General features: G+C 35.6%; 1 non-coding gene across 1 annotated transcript; it reads left to right on the top strand.

Moving 5' to 3' along the window:
• Positions 1 to 300: 300 nt before the first annotated feature.
• On the top strand, positions 301 to 382 carry TRNAS-AGA. Its single transcript has one exon. It is a non-coding gene; the product is annotated as a tRNA-Ser (tRNA).
• The last annotated feature ends 10,240 nt before the right edge of the window (positions 383 to 10,622 follow it).

The following is a 10,622-nucleotide window of genomic DNA, read 5'->3' as shown; positions in this document are numbered from 1 at the left end:
TCGTCATTGTATAAAAATCCCACGTCTCATTCACTGAATCCTCTCTTATCGTAATCTTTGAGCAAAGTATTACTGAACGGCAAAGGCCTTGAGCATCTCTTATTGTGTACAAAAACGTATAGAAAATTAACCAAACTGAGTCGTATTTCTGGTTAGGCATTTGTCTTTCCCGGTACAGGCTGGGTTCGCTTTGGTGAAGATAAACATAAAACCGAACCGGTTTGGCTTGTCTCTCGTTCCGGTTTTATTCGTGTGAGAAGTATATATTCAAATTATTGTTTACGGAAAATTGAACAACATGTGGACGTGCCGGAGTGGTTATCGGGCATGACTAGAAATCATGTGGGCTTTGCCCGCGCAGGTTCGAATCCTGCCGTTCACGATTTTAAAATTTTATTTTCCTTAGCATTCCCGCCCAACCCTAGATTACTACTGAATCCCCGCTTTACCTCAAAAAGAACCAAGCTTTGATCCTAGCAAATATCCAAAACCTGGAGAGTTCTTTGCTCTGCTTATGAAAGATTTCTAAGTGAGTTCACACCCTTTTTTTTTTTTTTAATGTTCATAGCCTTTATCTTGTTAATTATGTAACACTACCATTCAAATATGATTTCTTTTTCGCTGGTGTTGAAAAACAGTTAATCAACGAGCCATATAGGGGTGTACACGGATAGTGATCTTATTGCCCTGAAAGCTTTAGAAAAGGAAAACCCCGTTCCTTCTGAACAAAGCTTAGAGAGGACAGAGAAGTAGATGGTGAGTGAGGACTTGCAGTAGGAAAGAAATGTCATGAGCTACAGTTTTGTTTGATCATGTTCTCTAACACCATTTTGTTAAGTCTCTGATAGCGTTGAGCCATTGTGTTCTGCAGATATAATCGCAGACGCAGACAATATTTTGACTGAGTTGCTTGTTTGCTTGCTCACAACCTGGTTAGTTTCTCCTCGACTATTCATGACTTTTATCAACATATTTTGTAACTTTATTTCTGATATAGGCGGAATATGCATCTAAAGAGGATGCAAGAATGGAACCTTTTACTGGAGAAAAGGAAATCATCCCATATCAGCAAGGTATGATAACCTTTTCCACCTTCAAACTTTAGTGAATTCTCGAAAATTAGACAAGCAAACTAACATATAATCTCCTTATGTAGCTTGTACATACACCTCTATTGACAATCTCAGTTCACTTAAAAAGTTTTGGCTCAAAGTTTTTCATCATTGATTCTTTCTATGTTTATCCTTTGCAAACCACTACAGGTTTTCTTAACAGTAGTGATCCTTGTTTTAATATCCATTTTTAAAGTAACTCACCGAACAGAATCGTTAGATTTTGTTGTTTTTCTTAGATGTTGTGTGTTGTTAATAGAGAGTATATTGTGTGTTTCAATTATATGAGCTTACTTAACAAAACGAATATGAGAGTTCTTTTTTACTTCTTCTCAGCAGGAGGAGGAGGCTCACAACTCTTCACCCAAACAAACAAATAAACGAAGAAAGAGAGGATCTTGCGAAGGCAATATGATAAAGCAAAGCAAAACCCTTCATGGTGAGAGTGAAAGTGACGAGAGCAAACGAAAACATTATCCATTCGCTACTACTCATGCTTCAAAGCCTCTCTATCGATTTAAAAATACTAAACTGACTCTCTTTGTTGTATTGTTTTTGCCTCTCTCGAAGCTGCTGGTACGTACTGAATGGGAAAACGGTGTCAGACAAAGTACAAGGATTAAGTCAAGACCACCTGAATACTGGAGAGGTGAAAGATTTTTGTACGGGACGTATCCATGAGAGTGTAAGTCGCATATTCGTATTTTACCAATACATTAAATTTTACCAATTCATTTAAATTTTTATCTTTGTTTTGAAAGGTTTGCCTACTGTTATCGGCACAAAGTATTTATCGTCTCTGATGATTACAAAGAGCTAGTTGATTCAGCTGCCTTGCACTGAAGAATCATAATCCTATGGGGGAAGTGTTCAAAGCAAATCCTTTTCTGATTATAACTCTGTTGATATGATGTTTCGCGTTTACTATTAATTAGCACGTTGGGTCCAAAACCTGTAACTCTCTTTCTTTTTCAAACCGCAGCTGTCTCAACTTTCAACTGGTTTCTTTCATGTTGCTATGTCAAGTTGCCTTTTGTCATGTTGATTAGTCTCAAAGTCTTTGGTATCCTTTACGGTACCTTTTGTCCCCATCTCTCGCTTAAAAGCCCCCTTTGACTATATTATTTTAATCTCTTTATCAAAGATATTATATTAGTTATTAACTAAGGGTGATTATTTGATGCAAACTGAATTGTCCAAACTAAAATCAATCGTGGGTCAACATGCCAAATTTTCTTATAAATGGTTCATGACTATAACTTCGAAGTTCTGAGTTTGAATTTTTTTAAATACATGTTTTCTAGAATTTGGTATGGAATATAATAGGGACAATTGTTAACTTGATTTTATTTTGTTTTATTTTCCATATTAAATAGATAGCAAAATTTGGTTTTAATTCGATAATTTCATAATAGAAAATAAAAAAATACGAAATATCAACGCTGATCCAATTATCTATACATTTTTACTTGATTTCAAGGGCGAGGGCACACTATGGACAATGGGTGCAGGTGCACCATAAAAATAATGTTTATAATTTTAAGCTCAAAACTATAAGAATTTGTTTGGTAAATTGGTAAAAAATCATATTGTGCACCTACAGTTTTTAAGTTTCATTCCCTTTAATGTTTTTTATATCAGATATTGCACCCATTGAATAAATTTTCTGGCTACGCCCCTTGACTTCAATATTCGTCCCAGTCTTGATCCACTTTTCCTGGATCGTGTATTCGTGTCGCGAAATATACATTTGAGTTGGTCGTTCAACTATCACTTATGGTCCTAACCAGTTGATAGAAGTCGCAACGTGACTTTAGTACCACCATTTTACTTTTTAGGTAAGATGCCAATATTGGCAAAAACTCACAAATTTGGAAGAACGTAATAATTGAAACCCGACCATATTACTTCTTTTACACGCTTCAATTTTCTATGACAATAAATGCTGCATCTGAATTTCAACTGATGAGTAAATACGCCTCTTGTTCTTTGGGGGAACCTTTCTGGAATCTCACCGTCCGCCTTTTACGCTTGACTTCGAGACAACGATTGATAGATACAAGGAGCCAAGGAGGGATAGATAAACACCGCTCAAGTATTTAAAAACCAGATTATTACTAATTATCTTACTTAATTTGACTGGTAATTAAAAAAGAAATCACACACATCAGCAAATTATATCACCTCGAAGCAAGGATAATATAAGAAATGTATAAAACAAAATACAAAAGTTGATGCTACTCACGGGATATCTACAACTTCTGATTTCTTTCATGTGATGTCGACCGTACAAACAATTATGAGTCAAGTACTATGTATATATTTGTAAATAATAAAGCTACCATGTCTCGCATAGCTGACCAAAGATATATATTTTTTTTTTTTTTTGTAAAAAAGCTTTCATATTAAAGTGCAAGAAACTACATAGTATGAGTTTTCACTCATAAGTTTGATAAAGTTTGACACAAATGAAAGGGTATAGAGACCCTAGATAAAGGTATAGAGACCCTAGATAAAGATTCACATTTGAATCTTAGAAAACAAGATAGTTAAAGACATTAACTAGTGATTTTGGTTCCCTCGGCCACGATGACCTTTTTTACCTCTTCCACTAGCCCTTGTCCACCCCATATCTTGAACCTTTTGTGTTGGTTTTATAGTCCTTCCACCTCTAGTTATGGTGTAACTAGAGGAATCTCCAACCACATCAAAATCATTACCTTTCCCATATACTGGCGGAGTATCCTCCGTATGGAAGTTGTGATGATCAAGAGTGAGAGGAGAACGAGGATCAAATGGTTGCTCAATTTTAGAAGCCTCAGAGTCTTCCAAAAAGATAGAATATTATGGAATGCTTTCCATAATATGTGACTGAACTGGCACAGCTTTCTCTACTGCTAACAAGGGTAAAGTGTGATTAATCTGTGAGCAAGGGTCCGAGTGTACCTCATGCGAATGTGTAACCGGACTAGCAAATGCATCCTTAGGAGGAAGAGTGACCAATGGATTTTTGAAAGTCTCATGTGTTTGCCGGGTAATGGGTGAGCGTGAATTTGGCTCCGGATGATCTACACCAGATGCGGAGGAATTTGGCAACAACTTAACAATGTCCACCATTGGGATCTCTTCATTTGTGACATGATGCTCTTTTGTAATAGGAGCATAATCTTGTGACTGAGGTGGTAATAAGCACCTCTTCTCCTTTTGTCCAAGTGCTCCACACGTTTCACAAGCACTAGGAATCTAAGAGTACTCAACTTCTACGAAATAGATATTACCTTGTTTGTCATCAAGTGCAATGAGCTTCGGGAATGGTTTATCTAACTCCACCTCAACTAGTATTTTTGCTTCCCCCATGTTGATTGGATCTAAACGGGGCTTGTGTGTAAGCATAGGCTCTCCCAAACCCGATGCTATGTGGCTGATTCCTAGTCTAGAGAAGCAAGAATCTGGAATATTCTTAAGCGTTACCCACACCGGCAAGGTAGATATCTCGGGTGTTTTAAATGAGTCAACAGGATTCCAAGGAGCCACAAAGAGTAAACAATCATCAACATGCCACACGCCTCTTTGAATAACCCATTTACGAGTATTTTCATGAGGAATATGGAATAAATATGATGAGTCTCCTAAATTTCGGCAGGAAATCTTACATTCCCGACCCCATAACCTATTCAGAACTGCATGGATAAGACTCCCAGGCGGATTTGAACACCTATGAAACTGTCCAACAACGTATTCCTCCTTGTTCTCCGGTCCTAATCTAAGAACCTTTGCGGGAATTGTCACTTGAGGTGTACCGTCCGGACGATAAGTTGGTTCAGTAGCACGAAAAAGGTTTCTAGAAGACTGGTTCATGCGTGCAGCCCATGGGAATCGAAGACTACCATCTTCCTTAAGAGCTGGAGGCAGAACTGTTTTTACCGGTAGATGCGACTTTGCTTGTTCAGGAACCAACCTCTGTCCTTTCTTGGTCTTGAGACCATTTACAATAGCCTCACCGATCGTCGGCCAGAAGAAATCTATCTGACATTGAACCGCCTCAGAGACTCCTAGCTGTGGTGGAGGAGGAGTGAAGTGAAGAGGCTTAGACCACGCACCCAAAGACTGAACAAAAGTATTTTTTTGTGCAGTATTCTCATTTTCATTAAGCTCATCCTTGTCATCTACACCAATTAAGTCAGAGCTTGCTGGTGGTGGAGCTTTGTCTTCAATGACCTCATCAATGGCAACGACGAGAGACTCGTTGACGACAGCGACGGGAGAGTCGTGGACGGCAGTGACAAGGGAGGAGTTATGGATGTCAGAGACAGAAGAGGAGTCGTGAGCTACAGAAACCAGCGAGGATTCCTGGTCGTGAGTCACAGAAGGTGGAACGGCTGAAGATGTTGGTGGAGTGCCACTGTCGCCAAGAGGGGCGGCTATCTTCAAATCATCCAGCGGACTCTCATTCTCACCATTATCAGTCAGAGAAGTACCAGACTCTGTTTCAACCATAGGACCAGTCGGAGAATGCGGTGGGACGAGCTTCAACGCAGCCGGTGCTGAAGCTTCGTGAAGCGGGTTTGATGACCATCGATTGAGGTAGGGCCATCTAGGATCTGGAGTCGTAGCTTGTTTTTCGTCAGATTCGACATCGACAACGGTGCCGGAGCTAGGTGGTTTGTTTGCATCAACTCGTGTCGTCGAAGCTTCAATGGTCATCTCCATGGTTGAAACAACAGAGCTTGGAGAAGACGCAGAGGTTCTGAGCTAGAGCACAGAACTAGCCGGCGACGGTAACTCGGCGGTGACCTCGCCGATTGAGATTTGGACAAAGATATATTTGGGTTATACAATATGGAAAGATAATAAAACAATATGATGTATTGATTTGGCCATGACGTTTTCTCGATTTTTATTTCCTGTTTTTTATACGACGTATACTTGATTTAATTAATACGTAAATCAGTATCATCTGTAATCAAAGTAAATCTACTCTATATTGTTCTTTTATCAGTAAGATATATGTTTAGATTCATTTGGTGTTATACAATAAATCATGTTTTTGTTTGTTTTCTTATCTATGATTCAATTTTTGTAATACTATTTGTTTTGTTTATTGCGTTGACCTGAAGAACCAGCCGACGATGCTTCCAGTTAGGATATTGTGACCTTATCGTTTGTTATTTTCCAATTATTGTCAGCCTGACGTCGTGTCGTTTTTCCAACGTTTTGCGGTCACATGCCGTGCCGTTTGGGGTCTTTTATTTCGATATTATCGTTTATCAGATCACCTTTACCATTTCCAACATGTGTTGCTCTTCATTTGCTTCAAAATGAAAATCATATGAACGTTAACTAGTACTCCCTCCGTTTCATATTAAGTGTCGTTGTAAAAAAATTTTCTCGTTACAAAATAAATGTTGTTTTCGACTTTCAATGCAAAATTTATTAATTTTATTCGTCTATAGGTAATTGTGTTTTTATATAGAAAATATATAAAATTAATTGTTTCTTTAATCTGCGTGAACAAACTCTCAAAACGATTAATCAAGGCAAGCAGTAAAATATTAGTTTTTTTTTTTTTTTGGCGAGTAAAATATTAGTAAAATTTAACTTTTCCTGACACCAATTTCAATAATATGGAGAGTGGACTATCCAGAATTTTATTTTATTTTCTTAATTAACTGCACTTGCACGGAAATAAATGCATGATTTCAGCTTACAGTACAAGTGTATACGGATATGTTTCATGGCCTTGGAAGAAGTGGTGGACCCTAGAACGTGTCCAAGTTGCATGGAACATGCCACTTCTCCAAATTATTTGTATCATTTCATATTTCGTGTTGTGTCTCATTGTCGATGAATATAAATTACTTGCCTATTATCACGATCACATATATTGTTTTTTATTTGTGAGACATCATATACATCCTACATTAGTGAAACAAATAGTGGTGGAATGACATATAAAGTTAAGTGGTTTAAACTTTACGAAGCGCCAACATAGTACAAAGTACAAACTACATACATCATGTTAAAAAATACTACATACATCGTATTCCTCCACATTTATAGCCATGATGTACATGTACACATGTATAGAAATTATGTACATGTTCACATATATACAAATGATGTAAATATTCGTGATATCTTTTGCAACATGTATCTCAGTTTCTTTTTTTTTTTCACAAAAAAAAATGTATCTCAGTTTCTGATAAGAATATTGTTAGTTGAACAAAAAAAATGTTTGTCTTCGGTAACGTTGTCTCATCTCATGTATTGCACCAGTTAGGCATTTGGTATTTAGCAGACTTTTGTTGGCTAAATAACAATCGTAAGACTTGTTATTAAAAAGTAGTAAAAACTAAAAGGTATTCCTTTCTAAAAAAAACTAAAAGGTATTGACAAAAGGTTTAGTAGAATAGACATGTTGATTTATTAAATAAATTGAGTTGATATATTGTAAACGAAAATATTAATATTATCAAGTTAATTCATAAATGAGAGCCATAAGATAAGAGTTCATATATATTTATGTAACCGAAAAATATTTGATAAACTAGATGTTCACATAAGAAAATAATAGTAGAAGCAAACATGTATTATAGATTAGATTAGAACAACAATTACTTTTCAAAATTATACATTCCTCAACAATCAAATGATCATTTTCTTGCTTCTCAAGTTATCTTTTGCAAATACTTTTAATAATATTCTTTGGATGCCCAAAACAATGAAGAAGAAAAATGATTAAGAAGGAAAATGAACATAAGAGGAAACTTTCAGCTTTCTAGCTGTCGTTTATTTTCTAAATACCATTTTACACGATTTTCAAAAGAACAAAAATTAAGTTCACCCCCTATGGTGAACTTTAAAATTCACCCCACCATTTAAAACTAGTCAAAGTGACACATAGATTATTAATTAAAAAACATTAAATAAAATAAAAAATAGCTAAAAAAAATAAAAACGTTAATTTTAACGACGCTAACGCTTCCAACGAAACCCTAACCCTAAATCTTAAATTCTAAATCCTATACCCTAAATTCTAAATCCAAATTCAAACCCCTAAACCCAAACCCTATACCCTAAACTCTAATCCTAGACCATAAACCCAAATTATATACCTTAAAACCAAAAAAATAGACTATAAACCTAAACCCTATACCCTAAACCCAAGTCTTAGACCCTAAACCCCAACCGTAAACCTTAACTCAAACCTATAGCCTCTAAGTTTGGGATTTGGGTTTACGGTTTACCGTTTGGGTTTTAGGTCTAGGATATGGGTTTAGGGTATAGGTTTTGGGTTTATGATTTACGGTTTGGGTTTAGGATTTACCGTTTGGACTTATGGTTAAGGTTTTGGGTTTAGGGTATATAATTTGGGTTTAAAGTTTATGGTTTGGGTTTAGGGTCTAGAACTTGGGTTTAGGGTATAGAGTTTAGGTTTATAGTCTAGTTTTTGGGTTTAGGGTATATAATTTGGGTTAAGGGTCTAGGATTAGGGTTTAGGTTATAGGGTTTGGATTTAGGGGTTTGGATTTGGGTTTGGAATTTAGGGTATAGGGTTTAGAATTTAAGATTTAGGGTTTAGCTGGAATCGTTAGCGTCATTAAAATTAGCGTTTTTATTTTTATAATTATTTTTTATTTAATTTAATATTTTTTAATTAATAATCTATGTATCACTTTAATTGGTCATAAAATGTGTTCCGTCCTTTTTCAAGCATACTTACTACTACTAGATTTTAAATGGGTACTGTTTAATAAATTGGTTAGATCGTCATTATTAAGCAAGGTATAACTTATAGGAAAAACGGTCTAGACTTAATTCGAAATAAATTTAGAGAACTTTATTTAAAATAATAAACGAGTTGATAAAAATAAAAACCAAAAGGTTGCTGCATATTTCTTTTTTTTTTCTCCTAGCATAATCTCATGAAGAAACTGTTTAGCCCAGAAAATAAAATAAAAATTTGAACACATGTATGTTTAGAAAACACGTTTGGATTATGCCTACTTTTAGAACAAATGATAAACTTTAGGTTAAGATATGTATTTCTTGTTATTCAAATGGCAGCTACATAGTAAACAAAACATTTATCTTAAACATTGACAATGAATTATGAAGGCGACCGGAAGGTTGCCTCTTTAAAGTCGTCTTAGTTAAACTCAAAAAGTTTGTGTTATCATCGACTTTTAATTTGTGTGACTCGCTATACGCCCAGTTAAACGGAGTATTCTATTTAATTGCATCGTGAGTTGTGTATAAAATAATTTGGATTTTTCATATGTTTGGACATGACATACAATTGTACGTTGTTAGAGCAAAGAGATACACAAACACAATGGTCGGGATGATGATGAAAAATACTTACATAATACTAATAGTACATTTTACTGAATTTTTTTATTATTGTATAAATTTCTATACACATATTAGTTTTTCATATATTTGATTTTCTAGCTTTATGATGATTGTTGTCCCAAAATACGATACTATTTACCTTTGAATCCATACTCAAACTATATACAGTGAAACCTCTATAAATTAATAATGTTGGAACTACACTAAAACTATAATTTTTTTATTAATTTATAGAGATATTAATTTATCGATATACTAATTGAACCAAAAACTCAATTTGGGACTATAAAATTATATTATTTTATAGAGATTTTTAGTATATATTAATTTATAGAATATTAATTTAAAGAGGTTATACTGTAATTACTTAATAATTTATTTAGAGATTTAATCTTTATTCAGGCAGATAATCATACTACAGGAATGCATCACCCCTAGATCCGATTCGTTCATATTCTCCGTCATATGGATGGCGAAGTATTGTATCTGCTAGATCTCTGGTAAGCAAAGGACAAATCAAAAGGGTGGGAACATGATCATCTATATCAGTATGGAATGATCCTTGGCTCCCAACCACTCGCCCGAGACCAGCCAATAAAAACCAACACAATCTTTACCCAGACCTCACAGTGGATTCTCTTATAGATCCTCATTTGCGAAGATGGAATTCGCCGGCACTACGGGCTTTGGTGGACCCACAAGATGTGAAATTGATAGAAAGTATACCATTGAGTAGAACTCGGATGGCTGACCATGAAGGATGGCATTTCACAAATAATGGAAAATATACGGTTAAATCTGGATATCAGGTTGAAAGGATATACCCAGATAAGGAAAAACCCCCATTAGTGTTTGGGCCCACAGTGGATATTTTGAAGGCATATTGTTGGAAAATAAGGTGTGCCCCGAAACTTAAACATTTTCTTTGGCAATTGGTGACAGGATGCATAGCCGTTAAGAAAAATCTGCTTGGGCGAGGGATACCCGGAGATATATGTTGTGCAAGATGTGGAGTAGATGAAGAATCGATTAACCATGTCTTTTTTGAATGTCCCCCTGTACTTCAGGTATGGGCGCTTTCGAAGATCCCAACAAATCCAGCTCTGTTCCCCACAAGCTCTCTTTTTGTGAATATGGATCATCTCTTTTGGAGAG

Source organism: Brassica oleracea, chromosome C8, assembly GCF_000695525.1.
Source record: "Brassica oleracea var. oleracea cultivar TO1000 chromosome C8, BOL, whole genome shotgun sequence".
Lineage (NCBI taxonomy): Eukaryota > Viridiplantae > Streptophyta > Magnoliopsida > Brassicales > Brassicaceae > Brassica > Brassica oleracea.
The sequence above is the reverse complement of the archived record's forward strand: the minus strand, read 5'-3'. Positions and strand labels throughout refer to the sequence as shown.